Source organism: Rhamphochromis sp. 'chilingali' (genome assembly GCF_963969265.1).
Source record: "Rhamphochromis sp. 'chilingali' genome assembly, chromosome: 5".
Classification (NCBI taxonomy): domain Eukaryota; kingdom Metazoa; phylum Chordata; class Actinopteri; order Cichliformes; family Cichlidae; genus Rhamphochromis; species Rhamphochromis sp. 'chilingali'.
In genome coordinates, this window is record NC_137932.1 from 28,172,665 (window position 1) to 28,194,437 (window position 21,773).

The window sequence follows — 21,773 nt, forward strand, 5'->3', positions numbered from 1 at the left end:
AGCAGCATATTAAACATATCAGGTCCCCATAAAGAGACTCATGTGCTAGTACGGCAGTGGCCTCTGTCTGTGCAGAACAAAATACAAAGAACTAAATCACACAAGGCTCCTTTAAAAAAATGTGGAAGTGTTACATACATGTTTATAAACACTTACATTCCACAGAAATCTCAGCTCACTTGCAATACTGGAGCACACAGACGATCTCGCAGCTTATCCCTTGCATAGAGAAAATGGCCGCTCCACGCTGCACATACAGGTCCTTTGCATCATACATTTAAGAAATACATCATCTTGTTAAAATACTGACGTTTTGTCACTGCACTACAATTATAACAATATGTTTCAATGAGTTATGTGCATATTTAACAATTCCTTACCAACAATTTAACTCCTTCACAACATTCCCGTTCCACATCCCCACAACGAAAAGAAAAGTAAACAGGAAGTCCCAAGATGCATTTCTTGTTAAGTTTTTTTGGAAAACTGCAGTTAACCCTTAAGCACTGCCCCCCCCCCCCCAGTGACCACAATATGCAACTACACAAACCTGTAAAATTATCAGCTTCAAGTGCACACAACATGCCGATAACCAAAGAAATAGCACAAGCAATAACATTAAATTACCCAATAACACTCTTGTCTTACCATACATGGAAACAAAGAAACAACATTTTAAGAACCCTTTTTGAACCTTAAATGGATATTTGGTTAACTGAAATGGAAAATATTATTATTAATTTACCACTAGGCTACATTAGATTTATATTTTAAATAAGACAAAATTTGGAATTTACAGCAGTAAAATTATTGTATCTCTACAGTTTAAAAATGTAATAAGCTTTGCCCCTGCACAGAGTGGATAGTGAAACAAATGGAATCATCATAAATACATTATTTCATATTTATTACTTCCCCCTCCTCATTGCTTTATTATTGTAGCTCTAGTAATAAATAATAATGTAAGGATTCTGGATCAGCACCATGATGCCCATAGTATATACAGTATTCTGAAGAAGGTCTAAAATGTCACTGTGTGTGCGTGCATGTGTGTGTTTTATTTAGATGGATTTACTCATGATATAACATTGTCCAGACATACCTGGTAAGGACATGAGGAGGAAACAGCAGGAGCTGTGTGAGGCTACTAAAGGCAGTGCTATAACATTTTTCTGCCATCATTTTATTATAGATTAAGTGCAAGAGTTGTTAGGTGTGGATAATTAGATTATAGTTTATTGCAATAGCAAGTTGTGCCTTGTTCTCAGATAGACAGCAAGTGGAGAGTGATATATGAAATGATGGGATGGAAGGAAGAAGAGAAGCAAAGAGTGATTCACAGGCAGAGCCTAAATTATTTCTCACAGTTTTTTGTTACCTTATGGTTCCAAGCGCTGTCACCAATCTTTGCATTTTGTTATTATCTCATGACACTTGTTTAATCAGCTACCATCTCTCCTATGGACTTTTTAATGTCTACAGTCTCAGATCAACACAGCCCTGCCCTTCCTATATTAGATTCTTGATGAATGTGTGTTGTTGTTATTCAGCCTGGTTCAATGTGCCCCTTTTTAACTTTGAGCACCCGCCCCTTTAAACGTCTCTGCACGGCCCTGCTCTCCTCCCTGTGTCACAAGCAGCAGGCGCACCTCGCAAGCGAAGAGCGCCCTTACTCCCAGCAAACGGGCGATAGAAAACCGATCGGTGCTTATGCCATTCCCAATATGCGCTGGCTGACGTCGGGGCAGCATGAGTACAAGCATTTTTTTTTTTTTTGCCGATGCCGGTGATGCCGAACTGAGGATAAAACACAGAAAAACGTGAAGGAGATTTCCTTTGCCTGTGATTAGCAGATGACCCTAAAAATATTCTGCAGTAGATCAAAAACGAAAGAAAACCATTAATCAGCATATGAACATTACCTGATGCTGCTGAAGCAGAGCAAAGTTACAGAGGTTTTAGACACAGCAAAGCGTTTTGCAATTTTGCATAATTTTAAAAAGTTTCAATTTGTTCAGTAGCCTACTGAACAGCAGAAATGAGGCTTTCTTGTCGAAGTAAAAGGGGAAAAAACAGCGGCCGACAGCTCTGTAAACAACTTGCGTGTAATAAGTAGAGATGGACCGATCTGATATTACCTATCGGTATCGGTCCGATACTGACCTAAATTACTGGATCGGATATCGGAGAAAAATAAAAAAATGTAATCCGATCCATTAAATATCAGGAAAGCACCTCACAAAACTTGCAACTCACCTCGGAATGTTAGCACGTCGGCGCAGTATGCATCACGTGATAGAGCGGCTGTGGCATGCGGGACCTGTCGTGGTCTGGATAGCATGTGGAGCTTCGCTAGCAGCCCGGCATTTCATCTCCGACAAAGTTATCCCCGAGAGAAGTAAAGCAAGTGTGTAAGTCCATCTCTGAATGTTTGTAAAGCATTCCGCTTAACAAACGATATATGGAGCGACTGCCTCTTCTTGCTGCTACTTCAATCATGAAACTGCTTAATGATCAGCTGATCGGCTTTTCTGTCGCGAGCCCGTCTCTCTTGTTTGTTTTTGGCCCACTTTGTACCAGAAAGAGGAAACCAGCGGCTGAAGAACAGCAGCACGTTTAAGCTTGATAAGCTGTTGTTAGAATTTATTTAATATTACGTTGTACACCAGGATCTTTTTCTACGTAGCTGACGCTGGTAACTGTGCAGGGGCGGATCTAGCAAAGTTTAGCAAGGGGGGCCGATAGGGCATTAACAGGGAAAAGGGGGCACAAAGACATACTTTTCTTTCTTATTCTCATTTAAAATGTCTAGCTTTTAATAAATAATTATCTGACACCCAAAGTTTTAATTTGATGTAAAATGAATAGAAGTCCATTACTGTATATAGTAACTATTAAGTCTAATATATATATATACCCTAGTAAGCTATAATACTTTTTCCTTTGGGAAGGTACCATCTGTGCAGTCTGCAATTTTGTTGAAGAAAGATGTTGAATCTATTTAATATTTTAATATTTTGAAAAATAATTGATTTCTGTGCATTTTTTTTCACACTGCATCAAATTAAGGTTGATTACGTCGATTAAGCATCATGAGGTGGAGCGTGAGGGGTGGTTCCCTATTTTTTATTTATTTATTTTTGTTGTTGCTGGGAGTTGGAACCCTATTAGTTAGGTTGCTTAATATTTACGCTAAGTACTCTTTAAAATACCAGAATAGGGAGGATGGTGTAGGTTTGAGTTTATTAGATTGATCAGTATTGCTGAACTATGAAATATATTTTTTTGCATACAGGTATAACAGAATAGCTTTAGTGTAGTTGTTGTTTTAAACTTGAGTATGAACTTATACAAAATGCAGCAAGATATTTAAAAAAACAGTTTTGTTGATTAAAACACACTATATCGGATTAATATCGGTATCGGCAGATATCCAAATTTATGATATCGGTATCGGACATAAAAAAGTGGTATCTGCCATCTCTAGTAATAAGCAAGCGAATAATGCAGAAAACAGAGATTTTTAGATGTGAAACTGTTCTTGAAGTACAGGGAGAGAGAGAGAGAGCTCTGCGTGAAGTGTGATTTTATCATGGTGGAATCAAAAAAGAAAAAGAATTCATGACGATGTTTATGTGAAGCGAAATGTGAAGCATAGTTTGGATGTTCTTTTGCTGCTGGTTCAGTCAATATTGTTTGGAGAGAGATAAAACCTGCAGCTTCAGAATCTAGCGCAAAAAGGACGTAAACACAAAGCACGGACCCGCCGAAACATCAAAATCAGTGAGCTGTCGGCTTTCAGCCCCGACCGTGTCCGTGCCGTCGGATGAGAAAGGCGACATTTCACTGATTCTGATCCATCGGTGGTCCTCACTTTGTGTTTACATCTTTGTACAGAATCCGTGTACCTGCTCTCATTTACTGTTTTAGCTGTTTGGTGGTTGTTGAAATTTTGTGACGTTTAACCTGAGGACAAAATAAATTTATACTTAAAAATCGACTCAGGATTTCAATGAATCGATATCACGTTATCCAAGCTAGAATTTTAATCGATAAATCGATAATCAAAACCCACCCCTAGTTCCAGTCTCTGTGAGAATGAAACCTGTGTGTTTATTTTGCAGCATGAGGTCATCTGTGCCTGACAGTTTGCGGAAATGAGGACTAAACGATGCCGTGCTCTGATTGGTTCAATCTGTCCTTCTGAGCGGCTTGCTCCTGCAGCTGGTACCTGCTGAGAGGCTCAACCTGAGCATGTGCATTGTGGGTGTATCTGATTGGAGGAATTTGATTTTCTGTTGCTATCCATTTATTATTTTTTCTACTTTAGTAAAATCTTTTTTCTTTTCTTGTCCTTTTTAAAAATTTATTTTAGTTTTTGGTCACAGCAAACAATCAGGAGCAAAACTCAAACTTTATTTTCAAACTCGCTTTGAATGATCGTGCTTTTATTTTGGAGGCGTGACCATAGTTTCCGGTTCGTGCTGACCCGGTTCAGCTTGACAGAGTGGATTTAAAGCTGCGGATCCAGCTGTGGGTCCAGCTGTGGATGACGGAGGGACCTGTGCACTCTGCAGGCTCTGCCTGACCTCACGCACTCACACGAGCACACACCTCCTGCTCCTCCGGCTGCCACCATGCGGGAACCCCGCAGCTGGACCCGGAGGTTCGTGCCTGCGGCCCGCGGCAGACCGGTCACCTACACTGGGGAGAAGAAGGCGCAGCTGGCGGCCAGCGCCAACCGGAAGTGGGTTAGGCTGGCCACAGTGGCGGCGTACGTGCTGAGCGTGTCCGTGGCCGCCGTGGTGCTCGCGGTGTACTACAGCCTCATCTGGAGACCCGGGCAGAGCCTGGACCGGAACGGGAGCCCCGGGGCCGAGCACAGCCGGGGAAAGCCCTCCGAGTGTGACGTCGATACGGACGGTGACGCCACTGATAACAGATCGATAGCTGATCGTTTACTTGCTGACAGTCACGCACCCGTCACCGCTCTGAGCGCGGAGGTGTCTCCGGTCCTCGCCCCCGGACCCACCGGACCTCCCGGGCAGGGCTCCATCTCTCCGGCCGCCGTCACCGCGGAGGATCCGTCCAACCTGCCGACCCACCACGCCGCCCGACACCGGGAGCCAGCGCCCTCCGCCAGTTGGCCGGAGGCGGACTCCTCCGGGTCCGGGTCCGAGGACTTTACTGGATACCAGTGAAGGCTTTCACAATAAAAGCTCCTGTGGACGCTGAGAGAAGTCTTCCATCGGTCCAGTTATTGATCCGAGCGCGATGATTTATGACTTAATTTTATTGATTATTGTTCAGTTTGTGTTTCTCTGAGCTGCTCATTAAAGGAGCATTTCTACAATAAACGAGTTTCTGTACACCTCAGGTGCTCCTTTTCTGTCACATGATCACACCTGAGACAGGTACTCCTGAGAAGCTGATTGAGATCATGCTGCTTATTTGCTGTTCTTGTGAGTGGGGTCAAAGTTCAGACTACAGAGGGTTCAAGCTGAAGCTGTGTTGGATAAATGTGTTATTATAAATGAGAACGGTGAGGCACGCTGAGCAAATATCAAACATTTAAAAATTCAATGACAAGCTCGTCTCACACAGGTGAGCTCAGGTTTCTACTCCACACGAAGACTCGTCACCAGAGAGCTGAGAACATTTAATCCACGCTGTAAACCCAGGTTAAACCTTTAATCCCTCTGAGTTTTTAGTTGTTCCCTTATCCTCCCTGTTCCCTTCCCTGAATAATCCATCTGGGGTTCCAGAACTGAGAGCAGCAGCTGATGTATTTAACAAACACGAGAATCTTTTCTTACATTAAAAGGAAAAAAAATCCTGTATCGTTTATGAATAATGAAAACTACAAAATTAAAATGAGTTCCAGAAAAGTTGGGATGCTTTTAAAATGTAAACAAAAACAGAATCTCATATTTTACTTTTACCTATTAAAAAAAACATCAAATATTTAAAGTGAGTAAATGAAAAACATGAGCTCACACTGTCACACACACATACACACACACACACACGGACTGTCACACACACTATCACACATGCACACATACACACTCACACACACACACACACACTATCATACACAGACACACTGTGAATGAAATGTGTATATTTGTACAAATCGTTGTATTTTGTTGTTTTTTTACATTCATGAAAGTGAAACTTTTTTGGTTTTGGATTTTTTATATATCATCCCTGATGGGTCTAAAAACCAGCTTCATAAATGATTGTCTGTTTGTTTGTGAAATCTGATCATTTGCCCCATCAAAACCAAGAAACCTCTGTGTGGCAGCCATCTTTGTTTGGGTCAAGAGAGCAAACAGAATCTGACGGTTTGTGATTGTCGTCACAAAGCCGAGGATTCAAAGCAGAGATACGCCGTCAGATTCCCGAGCTCCTGGAATTTGATGTGGAGACAGACTTGCTGTTTGACAGGAAGTAGGAGAGGCCGCACACTTCCATGCCTCAGTTAATGACCTGAAAATCCTGTTTACTGCTTCCTGTTTGCAGGACTGAGATAAATAAATCTGCATTTATCAGAATACCACCGTGTGACTTCAGTTTCCACAGCCGTCAGAGCTCAGCATGGATGGCTAATCACAGATTGATTAATGTAATTGATTAGAAATAATTTAAAACCTGTTGACAGGAAATAAACAGAGACAGCATTTGTAACTAATGAAGGGTTTGTCTTTCAGCACTGTTTTCCTCTAATTTAGCCCTTCAGTCTCTGAGCTGAGGAGACCAGCTACTGCACGTTGAAGCCAGATGCTGGAAAGAATTAAAAAATATTTAACAAAATTATTAGAAAGGAAAAACTTAAAGAGACATTGAAAAACATACACGTGCTCCTCAAACACTCGATGTGAGATGATGTGCTTCCAATAATTTTATTAAATAGTTTTTAGTTCTTACTACAGAGGGGTGGCCTCACTTATTCGATTCATTCAGAAATATTATTATTATCATCATTTATCAGTACATATCCATAATTTTATATCTATGTATACAAACATAGCTGATACTTGTGAGACATAATCAGAGGTGGAAGCATCACAGCAGATGCCTTTGTGTCAAAGTAACTGAGGCTTAGTGTGTTTGCCACTAAACGCTTTCCCTGTATCTTAAAGAGAAACTCAACAGAGTGTCACCTGGCAGAAAGTTGTCAATATATGCAGCAGGTTCAGCTTTTTCAAGGTTACTCAGTAGTCTGGCGTTATTATGAACGACGCAAGTGCGGTTCTGTAAGGTCAAGCAATGCATGATTGATCCAAAATGTTTGGGAGTGGGGGAATCAACCACTGATCTCAGCACAGCTATAGTCAGAGGCAGAATACCAGGGCGGTGGCTGCGATAAAGCCAGTTAGGCTGGATGTAGACTGGTGTACTGGTATACAATATATACAGAATAACAATACTGTCCTTAACGTTTATACTCTCTATGAAACTTCTGAAAATGAGGAGGACTATCTTGGTAGGCTGGTTCTTATTTCTCATTTATTCTAGATAACAGTACTATTTAGTGCACATGTTTTGGGTGATTTTAATGCTGTCAAACTTTCTCTTTCTTGACTCTACCAAGCCTCAGCAATTGCCACTGTCCTCTTCTCCAGGGCAGGTGTCTCAGGCTCCGCTCATGGGGAAGACGAGGAAGCCAGTGAAGGTGCTGAGCCGACCTTGGTCAAAGATGCTGCTGTTTTTCAAGAGGGTGATCCAGAGGCGGTCATCCTGTTCCAGGATCAGTGTCATGCCATTGGAGGTGCTGCTGTGTGGTCCCACCGTGTCCTGGACTGCAAACATGTTCTCGCCGTTCTTCATCAGAGCTGCATGCATGGACTTGGAGTTTCCAGTCAGCCCGGTGAAGTGGATGTAGTACAGTCCTTTGATGGGGGCAGAGAAGATGCCTGCAGTCATAGAGAAGGGATAAATGCCTTAAAATACTTCTTAATAGGGCATGTGGTACTTCAAATGAAACAAACCGCACACTCCCTGTATGATCCGATCTCTGCTTTTACCCTGAGCTGACCAGGTGTGTCGGACCTGTGTTGGCGTTGTAGCCATTGCCGTTGTTTGTTGTCACCTTCTCAAACACGAGCCTGGTGTCGGTGTCATGCGGCCCCTAAAATCTCCATTCCAAGCTGGTGTTTATAAGCGAGGTTTGATGCAGGTTAGCTCTCTCTGTTCACCTCAGTCTTCAGCTTTGTATTTACTGGGAAGGGGTGCCGATGTGATCTCCGCCCACTCAGATGTTTCAGGTCACTCTGACAGTTTTATCCTTTGGGTTTTGTGTCCTTTCAGAGACGTTTTTACAAATGAAACGGACTTGTGAATTCGACCACTTGTTTAACACACTAACTGTAATTTGGTTCCTGTTTATTGTGCCTGACTATGATGGCTGTGTGTTCTCGTTTATTTTATTTTATTATCTTGAACCAGTTCAATAATTTCCTGGCATGACTAGCAGCTTTTTAAAAAGTCAGTCCCTTCCAGTCTCAAGTTGAACTTTAGGCTTTCTGTTCGTTCAGCTTCAGAGTTTCAGTAGATTCTGTTCATGAAAAGTTTGTTTCTAACCCTTAAACTAGGGTACACCTAGGTTACCCTTAAACTTACAAACACAGTTTAACCTCAGGACCCCAAAAGGTCCCAAGGCAACAGGTGATATAGCAATATCATATACAAATAAATTTTTCATTTTTTTCACATCAAATCTTTTCAACAACTTCAGACCTAACCATAGGTATAAAGTTTATCATTATTTTTAATTATTTTTTATGTTTTTATGCCCTTATTGTCATAAAGACCCCTGTTTTTTTATGGGAAAACCCATAATCTGCAATATTTTCCAAAAATTAGTTGCAGAATAGCATATTTGCCATAAGGTTATTACAGCCTTGAATAGGTCAATAACTGATAACAGCATTGATTTGGATGCATTATTATTTTTGGAACAATGAAAATTTATTGCAAAAACAAAATGAACTGAGCTGAACAAACTCAAAAACAAACTGAACAAAGATGTAATTTACATTTTATAACATGAACCATAAAGCGTTTTCAGATGGATTTGGCAGACTGGGGCATCACATTTGCAGCAGTTGGTTAGGATCCTTTTGCACTGTTTGCACGATGCGCACTGTTTCCACTTTTTGGAAGGCTCCTCCTCCTCCTGCACTTGGCCCTGGGCTTGTAAGACCAGGCTGGCTGCAAACGGTGGCAGGTGGCTTCTCTTCACCATGGTCGGGGTGGTGAGGGCTCTGCCAACCTGCTCTATGAACAGATGCTGCCTGTAGTGCTTTGCTCTGTTCCAGTCCGGCTCCACAGTAGTGAACAGGACAAAAGCATTGTAGCAACTTATGTCAATCATGTGATACAGCAGACACATGGGCCAGCTACATGTGGAGTAGGTTCCACAAACCAGCAAAAGAAAAAAAAATGATGACATGACATGAATAGATTTATACAGCCATAGACAAGAGATGCCCCCCCCCCCCCACCTCCCCATTTCTGTAACTATCAAAAATTATCATAATCACATCTATGTTATCAGATAACATGTCGAACTCCAGGCCTCGAGGGCCGGTGTCCTGCAGGTTTTAGATGTGTCCTTGATCCAACATAGCTGATTTAAATGACTGAATGACCTCCCCGACATGTCTTGAAGTTCTCCAGAGGCCTGGTAATGAACTGATCACTTCATTCAGGTGTGTTGACCCAGAGTGAGATCTAAAACCTGCAGGACACCGGCCCTCGAGGCCTGGAGTTCGACACCCCTGCTCTAAATTGAGTGTGCGCTTCATGGTGTCTGTGCAGAAGTGATATGTTTTTTTTATTTCAGGCGATAACGATATATATCACGATATAAGCCAAATAACTATATTTGTAAAATTTAAATGTGCCGTTGCTCACAAGTAAAATGTGAAATAATCAGCAGCTTGTTTTTATTTAAATATTTATTTCCCATAATAAGTTCAACAGGGTAGATGTAGTTAAGGAACATGAGACTTTTTCAGATAAATAAAGGCAAATATTACAAACTACACAAAAGGCAGCCGCTAAAGCGTTTAAGTTTCAAAATAGAACAAACGAAACAGACTAAATTGTCAATTCCACTTAGAAACAAAATATTAATTCTAAAAATAAATCTTAGTTTGTTTTACAGAAGAACAGACAAAACTGACTAACTTTTGTCAATATCAAATAAACTGAGAACTAAAAGGAAATTCTCAATCTCTCCTTGTTGTATAGCTTAGCTTTTCAAACAGTTTTAACAGTTACTTTAGTCTGACAAAAGCCGAATGACGAATTAGCGCTTCCAGTCAGAGACTGAGGCTACGTCCACACGTACACGGGTATTTTTGAAAACTGAGATTTTCCGTTTTCGTTTTAAAAAATAATCCCGTCCACACATAAAGGCAGAAATGAAGGAAAACGCTGCTATGAACATGCCAAAGCAGCAGGTGGCGCTAGATTCCTAACCGTGCAGAAATGTTGGCCAATCAGAAGTCTAGAAGCCTCGGTGGGAAAAAGTAAACAAAGCTGGGGCATAGAAGCAGAACCGAGTCGTATGTGTGGAGTGACAGTAACTGTGTGTTTAAGTAAGCATTTAAACACTGCAGAGAGTAGAATTAACAGTATTGTAGAAATTCATTTCACCAAAACAATAACGTGGCGCACAGTGTGACGTCAAAAAATGCGCACACCTTTGACGCTGCGTTTTCTCCATTTTTCTAGTCCACACGTAAATGCAAAAACGGAGTTTTCAAAAATCTTCGTTTTCAGTGACCAAAAACGCCGTTTACGTGTGGACGAAAGGTGCAAACGCATATAAAAATCTGCGTTCTCAAAAATACCCGGGTACGTGTGGACGTAGCGCATGCACCAGTTTATTGTATTTCCAGACTTGCTTTCGGAACAATTTACAGTGCACGCTACTCTGTTTTTTGTCAGACTTAAAATAGCCGAAATACCTTCACACTACGGAACTTCTATGGCTCTTCCGTTCGACAATCTCTCCGGCGTTGGAACCATCATCTGTTTTCTCTTCGGTCACGCTCGGTTGATTTCCTCCATTACCCGGGCAGTACGGTGGCTGGCTGCTTCCCAAACAAATACACATGTGCGGCTTGGCACTTGTGCTGTACGTAACAAGTCACGTGACGTGACGCTGCGGCTGTGATTGGTTCGGCTCTGCGCTACGTAATTTGGATTGGCTGTTCTTTTTTTTTTTTTTTTAAGAGGACAAGAGCGGTGAGGTCTATCGCGATAGTTTAATTTTTCTATCGAGAAAAAGTTATATCGCGATACATATCGTTATCGTTCTATCGCCCAGCTCTAGTGACCAGTAAGACCAGGCTGCAAACTATTCTCACAGACTTCAAAGGTGCCCCTGCATAAACGTGCTATACCATGCATCCAATAAGAGAGCGGAGGCTTTCTTCCTCTCTCCCTCCTGCACTGTTCCTGTGCTACTGGGAGTGTAATTACCGCCCCTCCCCCGTCTGCTCAGCAAACACATGGCTGTGTTTGCACCCCTCCCTCCTCTGCTCAGCGCAAACACTAGTGATGTGTGATACCACTGATTTCCTTTCCGATCCGATACCAAGTAATATTCAGGGTGGTATCGACAATACTGATCCGATACCGATACTTTGTACAAAAACGTATTTTATTTATTGTATCTCAAATTACAGCGTCATAATGATTACAGGACACCAGATTACTTGTTCTTATCACTTAATAATGCAGGGTTCATCATATAGAAATAAAAAAAAAAACTGAAGTTGTGCGCTATTTGAACACCTTGCCTGCCTGCAGCACTAAAGGACTCCGTGAGAGACGTCTGTCTCGCCCTAGCAGCACCTGTCCCTCTCCTCCTCTTCAGTTCGCCTCAACATATGCTCGTCATGTTCTGTGATATGATTTGTACTGAGATGTTTGACAAGGTTAGTGATGTTGCCACAACCTTACTTGCCAACCCTCCCGATTTTTCTGTGAGACCCGAATTTCAGTGCCCCTCCCGACAATCTCCCGGAGCCACAATTCTCCCGAATTTCTCCCGATTTTCCACCCAGACAACAAAATTGAAAAGCTATATCGCAGAATTCATAGCGCAGCCCAGCCAATTCCAGTTTCCAACAATGGCGGCAGCTACTTAGTTTTAATATTACTCTTTTATTTCTTTTTCTGGGTTGCAAAAAGACTTTTAACATATTTTCAGGTGAGAATGTAGCTGTGTAAACTTCAAATATCTGAGCCAACTGACACATCGTCTTCAAACCCCCGCGGTCTTTCGCTACTCGGGTTAAACATGAGATATAAGTCACTTTGATAACTTAAAAATGTTATTGTTTGGTTTTTTCTGTGTTTTATTTGTTCGTGAGTAAATCGGTTTGGCTGAGATTAAAGTTATTAGATTAGATTAAATTAAATGTAACTTTATAAATCCCTCGGCAGGGTTCCTCCGGGGTTTTCACACAGCTGAATAAACGTCAAACAGAAAACTGATTAAACTGAAGTGTGAGACGGTCGAGAATTTAAGTCAGCGCCCGGTTATATTTTAGATAGCAAGGAGCAGACGGCCGAGTTTCACTCCACCGAGGGAGCTCGTGACGTACTACCCGGCTTTCTTTAGACCACAAAGGGCGGGTCCTCAGGTGGAAGCAGCCTCTGAATTTGGACACCCCCGCTGTTTCCGGGCCGGCCAATAATAACGGTGACATTTAACGTATTTTATCCGATAAATAAACACTGCAAAATGTATTTATCACCCCCCCCCCCCCAACAGCCCCTTTGAATGTCTCCCTAATTCTGAGGTCTCAAGGTTGGCAAGTATGCCCACAACACCTCACTTTTTTGCCACATGTATCGCAAACCACGTCTCAGCTGTTTGTGGCGGTAAAATACGTTCACACAATTACGCTCAGTAGTGATGTGCGGATCGATCCTGAAATATCGATTCCTCCGATATCAGTCATTTATGTTCTAGAATCGATTCTCACATTAAAATATCGATATATTAGTAATTTAGGGTAGATTTGTAGTTTATCATTAACAGGAACAGTGGAAAGAAACTATAACATTCGGATTGTCTACATTCAAAGGAACTACTTCCTCTTCCGCCTTTCATAGTCATGTGCAAAATACAGCTGTATAAATGTCGCAGCCCCTGGCGTGCGCACTCACAACAATGGCTGAGCATTAGTGATGTGCGATACCACTGATTTCCTTTCTGATCAATACCAAGTAAAATTCAGGGTGGTATCGACACACATGACTCTATTTACGCTCAGCCATCGTTGTGAGTGTGCTCGCCAGGGGCTGCTACACATTTATACAGCCGTATTTCCTATATGACTATGAAAGGCGTAAGAGGAAGTAGTTCCTTCCAATTTAGACGATCCGAATGATATAGTTTCTTTCCACTGTGTTCCTGTTAATAATAAACTACAAATTTACCCCAAAGTACTAAAATATAGATATTTTAATACGAGAATCAATTATAGAACAGAAATTACTCGTGTCGGAAGAATCGATATTTCAATATCGATCCGCACACCACTAGTGTAGACATGTGTTAGAAGGAAGGTGTCAGAAACCCAGCGAGCAGTGTGTGAAGAGACCTAATCCTAACCCCTGAGTCATTACTGAGTGTATGTGACCACATGATGAAGATGGACGTTCTTTAAATTTGTTCTAGAAGTACAAATTCAGGTAAGCAGACGTGCGTGGATGAGAGCTGAAACCAGGGGCAATGTATCAAAGCACCCCCAAAGATTTCTTACTTTTTTATGACAATATTACTGTTTGTGTGACACACTACTAAAAATATAAAAAGCATACAGTACTTGGTTGAGACGTAACATTTTAACAACAAAAGTATAGATACCCCCCTCCCAAAATGGTTTGTTCCAGCTCTCCCCTACTCTGGCTCTAGCACTCTTGCTGCCAGAGCAAGCGGAGGTGTAAGTGCCTGGCTTAAAACAAGACATGTTAGATGCATTTAACCTTCAGCTACTCTTTATATAGTTAGGTAGGAGTCAGACCATGTTTCTTTTTAGCTGAAAAACATTACACCAGGTAACTTGCAGTGTTGAAAACTTTTCTGTTGATGTTTGCTACCCTACAATCCTACGCCCTACTCTTTAGTAAAATCAGTGACATCTGACTGTCCTGTTGCTCCCATTGAAATGTATACAGCCTATTTAAAATCTAAAACTTAAAATTGTCTGTAACCTACTGTTGTTACCTACTGTCCTGTTTGAAATGGATACTAACTAGCTAACTGAGTGAATGCCCAATAACCAGTGTTGGGAAGGTTACTTTTAAAATGTATTCCATTACAGAATACATGCCCCAAAATGTATTCTGTAACGTATTCCGTTACGTTACTCGATGAGAGTAACATATTCTGGATACTTTGGATTACTTAATGCAGACCTTCCCAAAGTGTGGGGCCTAGGGGACGCAGAGCCATGGCAGGGGGGGCGCGGGATGACAGGGGGGGGGGGGACAAAACGCTTGGACACTGCTAGCACGGACGCCTACAGAAACGCAAAGCAGGAGATGAAGCATAGCTGAATATGTTTCCAAATCAACTTCATTCGTGATTTTTAGTTCACAAACACTTCTTGTAATGACTAACTACTCCTGACATTTTGGAGATATACATACTATACTATACTTTATACAGTACAGTTACAGCGGGCTACAAATAATATCAGGCTGATCCTGCCACGATTTGTTCCCCCGGTTCAAATCACGGACAAACAGTATCCCAGTTGTTTATGTTTTTAAACCTATTTTGCACAGAGGCATTTTTGGAAAAATGTATTGATAGCAATGTTGAAATTTATTACACAGGAAAAAAAACAAAACAACTACAAGTAAAATAATCACACTGTGATGCCTCTGCCTTTCTAAATGGAGGGGCAGTAACTGCATGTGTATGTAAGCATGTAAAACCTGCAGATAGTCAGATTAACAGTATTTTGTCTCTATCTGCCAATCTGCAATTCCTCTCATGTAAACAATAACGTGGCACACAGCGTGACCTGAAAAAAGGCACATACCTTTGACACTGCATGAGGAACTCTGTATTCCTCATCCACACGGAAACGCAAAAAAGGAGTTTTTAAAAAAATCTCTCCGTTTTCAGTGATTCGAAAAGTCGTTTACGTGTGGACGAAACAGCTGCGTTTTCAAAAATACCCGTGTAGGTGCGGACGTAGCGTAAAAGAGTTAGTTATTTATTTTCTTACTACCTGCAATTTATTGCAGATTACTTGTACTTGCTTAATTGTTTACTAAATGTTTGAGGTGTGAAATAAACCGCAATGGAGCAAAATATGGGTGTGTGTGGTTGGAGGATGTGTGCGTGCATGTGTGCGCGTGCACGCGCGGGGGGGGGGCGCAACATTTTTCTTGTAAAACAAAGGGGGGCGCAGCAAAAACAAGTTTGGGAACCACTGACTTAATATATTATCATGCTGTTTACAACTACGTGAATGTGCTATTGCTGTGATTTATTACTGTTACTGAAAGTCCGCGGCTCCGAACTGTAGTAAAGGGACCTCTGACTAACACGTCAGGAGCACGTCAGGTTCCGTGTCGGGCTCGTAGCCGAAAACTAGCTTTACTTTGTTGTCTGGGTCAACTTTGCTTGCGAGAGACAGAGAGAGGCGTTGAAAGGCTGCTCCAACGGAACTTATTGTTTCAGAGGAAAACAGCAACACAGCGTACAGTCGAGTCTTAATAGCTTACTTACAACTGGGCTCCTCAGGCACTCTTCTTGGCTGCAGTGGTTATTATTATATTTACATGCTTCCAGCTCCCGCTTTTGCTCGATGACAACTCGTACTTTCCCTTTTTCTCCCTCCCTCGCTCACAGACACATAACGGGTATGGCAGTCCATTCTCCCTGCAGCACGGACTACACTGCCCATGATGCTACATTCTTTAGAGCTATGCTTGTAGCATTCTGCCTATTAGCTTAGCACAACAACAACAACAAAAAGGCGCTCTCTCAGTCAGGAAACACGCAGAGAGAGAGCGTCACCCTGTAACCATGGCAACCGTAACGCTGCCGCCTGGAACAACAGAACATAGCTGTCAAACAAAACCAAAACAGTCCTGACCCATGACAATATGAAACAGGAAAGTACCGCTGTGCAATCCATTTATTTCAACAAAGTAACTGTATTCTAAATACCACCTTTTTAAACGGTAACTGTAACGGAATACAGTTACTCATATTTTGTATTTTAAATACGTAACGCGGTACATGTATCCCGTTACTCCCCAACACTGCCAATAACCTTATAACTCCCGTTGTGTGTGTGTGTGTGTGTGTGTACAGAGCGAAAGCCAGGTTCATAATGGATATAAGGAAGTTTGTTCAAAAAAAAAAAGGAGCCACATTCAGGTAAAAGTGTAAAATCAAATGATCTGTCTCTCAAGAATAATGTTGGATCAGTATTTCAATGTTTATATCTTTTATTAGATGTTCATGTGGTTTGGTTATTTCCCTTTTGGTTGAAAGTACACTGAGAGAGGACTTTTTGTTAGTGATCTTAATATAATTTTTTTCACATTAATGTAATTTTTCATCTAATTGAATCTATTTGTGTATGTTTGTCAGTCTAAAGAGGGAGAGAGGAAAGAGGGAAATGTGAGGAGAAAGTACAAGGTCAGGAAGAACCAGGTAAGAAAACAGACAGGGAACAGTGACAGGCAAAACAGAAACTGTTAAACTGACAAAGAGAAAAAAACTGATTTTACTCATACAGTCTGGAAGTTGTGTCCTCCCTATATTAAAGCTGCTATACAGAATCTGCAAAACAAACTGGGTTGAAACGTTTTTGACCCTCTTTAACAACACTCCAACATAACATTATAATTGATTGGGGAGATTAAAATTAATGATATATCCTTATGTGGTTCAGCCACAACTCTACTAAAACCTCAGCCAGTAATAGGTAGGCCAACTTTTGGACCGTCCAGTTGTCTGTATGACTGCCGCAGTACGTGCACCACATTTGCACACTATCAGAAAGTGCCAAACAGCCCTGGTGGAGTGAGGAACTGTAAAGAGAAGCAGAGCGCTCTGTTTATATTCTAAAAATGTTTTAAGCTAGCTTGTTTCAAAGATTCTGTACTGCAGCTTTAAATGTTTTCCAAAAGCACACATACACTTACCTTATCAGTGTTTCTCAAACTTTTTACAGTGTGTACCACCTGAGAAAATGTCAAGCTCTCCCAAGTACCACTATGAAGGCATCAAACTCATAAATCTTACAACACAAAATTAGTATCTGCAGTAAAGATTTTTTTTTCATACATTGTATACATTCTACCACAGGCAAAGTTGCCTCCATTTTTATAGTTTTTTATTAATATTTTGTAATAATTTATTCTGTTTTGGGAGGAGGTTTTTTTTTTATGTATCTGTATTATATTGTTTACTTTTTACTCACTATGAGCATCATTCATTATTCTCCCCCAGTAATTAAGGTTAAGAGATGTATTTTTTTTTATTCCAATCCATTCTTCTTTTGCAGCATTTAAATAACCTTTATCAGATTTGATGGTTTTGTTACAGACTTTTCAAAAAGGTGTTTTGCTTTTTTTTCACGAATGTGGGGATTCAATTGTGTTAAAATGTACAAAACAGTGATGTCATGTTTTGTGACGAGGACCCAGGCACAGAGAGACTTGATGAATTTAAGAATCTTATGATTTAATAAAGAAATCGGAAAACTTCTGATTGGTGGAGGGGTCTCACATTTTCCCTGTTCTGTTTTTCACTAGTGTTGCATATGCTGGGGTCAGTGACATGTGACCATACATACAACCTTACAGAGGCTGCACAGGTAGTCCAGTTCCTCCAGGATGGCACATGATTACGTGCTAATGGCAGGTTTATGTGCCTCCCAGCACAGTCTCAGGAGCACGAAGGAGACTCCAGGAGCGCTGCGCAGGGCTGCAGAAGGCCTTGACTCATCAGCAGGACTGGTGTCTGCTCCTCTGTGCACGGAGGAAGAGGATGAGCGCCAAAAGAGCTATGCTGGTGTGAACGCCTTACCAAACAGACTTCATGAGGGCGACATGAGTCCTCGTTCAGTATGACTGGTTTGGGGATACTGAGAATATGCAGGAAGCTCTGGAGGATGACTCGAGCGATGCCACTGAGTGGACCTCATGCTCACCTGACCAAAATCCATTAGAATACCTCTGGGACGTTATGTTTGGGCAAAGTGGACTCACCTGTAGGTGGATTGTTTTCATTTCCATCAAACGATGTGGCATCTTTCATTTGTCAGAGCACATCTGTTGTGTTTTTAATGTGTAAAGATGTCCCACTTTAAACATGCATTAGGCAATGTTTCATATATTAAACACTTTTTATTGCCAGTGTGTGAACAGAAAAAAAAAACAGAAAAAATATGTTTAGCTGTACTTCTCTGCTCTTTGCCATTAAATGGACTGAAGGAAGGAATGAAGGACTTAATCTCTTCTTTTAAGGCCGTTTTCCTTTGATTGGCAGTGCCTCTGCTTGCTCAGCAGGGGAGTGGACGTTGGGTATAGGTGAAATGAGTTCTGCTCTCCATTAAATCATCCTGATCCAAGAGTCGAAAAACCTGTAATCAACTGTTTGTGCACACACTGAGCCGAGTATTAGAAACTCGTTTAACAGGAACACCCACCATGGAATAGGAAGTGCGTGAAAGGAAGGAATAAAAGGTTCCCCTTACACGTACGTTCTCATTTTGAGCAATTATCAAAGAAGTTAATATTTTACTGTTCTCTCAGCTTCAGGCGACGCCATCCTCGCCATCTCTACAGCAGCTGCAGGTATCTCAGGGGCTCTCTCAGTAAGCCAGTTACTCTGGTTATATCTGTAAGGGGGCGTGAGGGGCCTAGCCTTGGGACCCTTAAACCCTTAATTCAGCTTTTCTCTGAGTTAAAGCATTACATCAGAGGATTTGATGTCCTGACAGTAAGCTCTGAGAAAGCTGTGCTGTGATCAGTCTGTAATCAGATTCACAGAGAGCTGTAGGCTTTAATCTCTTCCTCCAGCTGTTTCCTCACTCATACGAGCACAGAAATCATCCACAGGAAGTTTGGAAAGCTTTTCCTCAAGTGTCACATGTCTCCCCTCATCCTCAGACTGAAGTTTAATGATTTATGAAGCTGCAGAGGGACACATCCTCATCGGTAGGTTGGACATCAGCTTAATGAGGTTTCTGACTGCCTTTTCTTAATCCTTCAGATGATCCGCTGGACTCTCGTTGTTTTAAAGGCATTTGTGTCACTGGATGAAACAAAAGTTACACAACGAGGGGCAAAATTCACATGGGAAACCGACATCAGTGTCAGCATTAACTCATTGTTTAGCTGAAAGTCTTCCTCGGCAGAAAGGGGAAATCAATCCATGACCACAACCAGGTGTGTACTGTAAATATGCTGTGCTGCTTGATGGCACCTTCTTCCAAATGTAATTCAGAACAAATTAACATTTCTGTAATTTTTCACTTTTTTTTCTCTTTTTTTTTTGCTGTTGCTTTGCTGTCTGTGAAATCCATCAGCCGCCCACAGTGACATTAATTTTCTGTTTAGTAAATCCAAATATTTACAACCAAATTCTGCTGAGTCTTTAATATGTAAATTAATTTATTCTCAGATGCTGTTCTCAGATCTAGATGCGTGCTTGACCATCCAGGGGGAAAAGTTGATTCTGTTTATCTGGACCAATATTCCCTCTAAGCTGCACGCATGCGCAATCGCACACTGCTGGCATGGTCTGCGCACAGAAAATCTGCACTGCGGACACAAAAAAAAATCCAACCTGAATTGAAATCAAAATAAATACACAACAATTCATTCTGTGATTTTTTGCTGTGTGAGTCAGTAGTGACCGGTGACTGGCTGCTCCTGCCAGTGATGCGATTCACATTTGTATTTATGCAGCTAATCAACAAGCTGTGACAGCATCCTTATGTGCCGACACCGTTGTTTTAGCTAGCAAAGCGGTGTGGCCGATGTGGAGTGAAGACATGCTAATGACAACGTGTGCAAACATTGGAGATGTGAGCAGGACAGACGGAAAAATTAAGGTGAAGTTTAAGTTCTCAGTCAGATTTGTACGGAAGAGGATTAAGGCCACTGGAAAAAAAAGAAAAAGAATTCTGACTTTAATCTCAGAATTCTGACTTTTTTCTCAGAATTCTGAGATTAAAGTCAGAATTCTGACTTTTTTCAGAAGGACTGACAGACTGAAGATCTGCTTTGTGGGCTGGACCTCTTCAGACACCAGAATGAAAGCAGAACCTGCAATATGACTCACAACACCTCTCTGAGGTTTGACTGAGTCAAAAGAGTTTGTGATCCAACTGCATGTTGGAGGCCAAAGGTCAGCTGCTGGCTGTGAGAGGTAGGTCCTTGGGTCAGTCTGAATGTGACAAACACACTGTCAGTTGCTGAGGAGTCGAGTCCTTTTTAATAACGCTTTGGCACACGAGTCCCAGATCAGTTACAGATGCTAGCCCTCGAGCAGAGAGGGTTGGTGTTCTGTGCTGTGGCTCGAATGCAGGCTGAGATCACAAGAAGACCTGCGAGCTGCTGATGTTTCATGTGTATGACGATGTGAAGAGAAGGAAGCTGAATGCAGAGGTCAGTGTGACAGAGCGACAACAGGAATGTGACATCACTTAGATGTGTTTCTAATGTGGCAGCACAGTTTTCACTTTATTGTTTCTGACTTCAGGTGGTGCTCTCCGCCTCTGCCGCCAGGCCATGTTACACCACAGTTCAAGAGGGGGGCAATGAACGTGTCACAGGTGCGACTCACCTGACTTGACTACACCTGAGTGTGTGGTCAGGTGAGTCTGAGGAGGAGGACCTGTGTCCGTCACATGTCTGCTGGGACTCTGCAGACACACAAATCTTGATGCAGGTGTAAAAACCACTGATGTTTGGAAATGCTGAGCTGGATTTGATCCAAACCTTCTGCTGTATTTATTTTTGTTTCATTCTCTATTTTCTGTAACAGAATGAAATAAATCAGGTTAAATTGTTTTCATTTGTCAGTGATGACAGTCATGCACCTGAGGGCATCATCAAACTGTTTTCATCTGAACCAAATATTTGCATAGATGTAAGATTATCTACAGCTGTTTTCAGTACCACTGATGTTAATTTAGTGTCTTTCTCTCCAGCTGATCTGAGTTAGCTTGAGTAACTACCACCAGCTGCTTTGGCCTGTTCTTTTCTGTATCACATGGTGGCGCAGTGAGTCACTGTAACTTTCATTTAATTAGAGTTTATTTCCTGTAAACAAATATTAAATGATTTCTAACCAACTGCATCAATCTGTCTGTGATTAGCCGTCCACACTGAGCTCTGACAGCTGTACAAATAGCGTTGTTCCTGAAGTCACACCTTGGTATTTTGGTAAATCCAGATTTATTTATCTCAGTCCTGCAAACGGGAAGCCGGATTTTCAGGTCATTAACTGAGGCATGAAAATGTGCGGCCTCTCCTACTTCCTGTCAAACAGCAAGTTTGTCTCCACATAGGATTCCAGGAGCTCGGGAATCTGACGGCGTATCTCTGCTTTGAATCCTCGGCTTTGTGACGACAATCACAAACCTTCAGATTCTGTTTGCTGTCTTGACCCAAAAGAAGATGGCTGCCACACAGATCTGTTTCTCCGATCCTGTTTTTTCTGATCATATGCCGGTTCTGTTTGACATCTCTTTATC

General features: G+C 41.7%; 1 long non-coding RNA gene across 1 annotated transcript; it reads left to right on the top strand.

Annotated features, from left to right (window-relative positions):
• Positions 1-19,882: 19,882 nt before the first annotated feature.
• On the top strand, positions 19,883-21,371 carry LOC308397502. The gene is made up of 2 exons (XR_013971790.1): positions 19,883-20,682; positions 20,777-21,371. It is a non-coding gene; the product is annotated as an uncharacterized lncRNA (long non-coding RNA).
• The last annotated feature ends 402 nt before the right edge of the window (positions 21,372-21,773 follow it).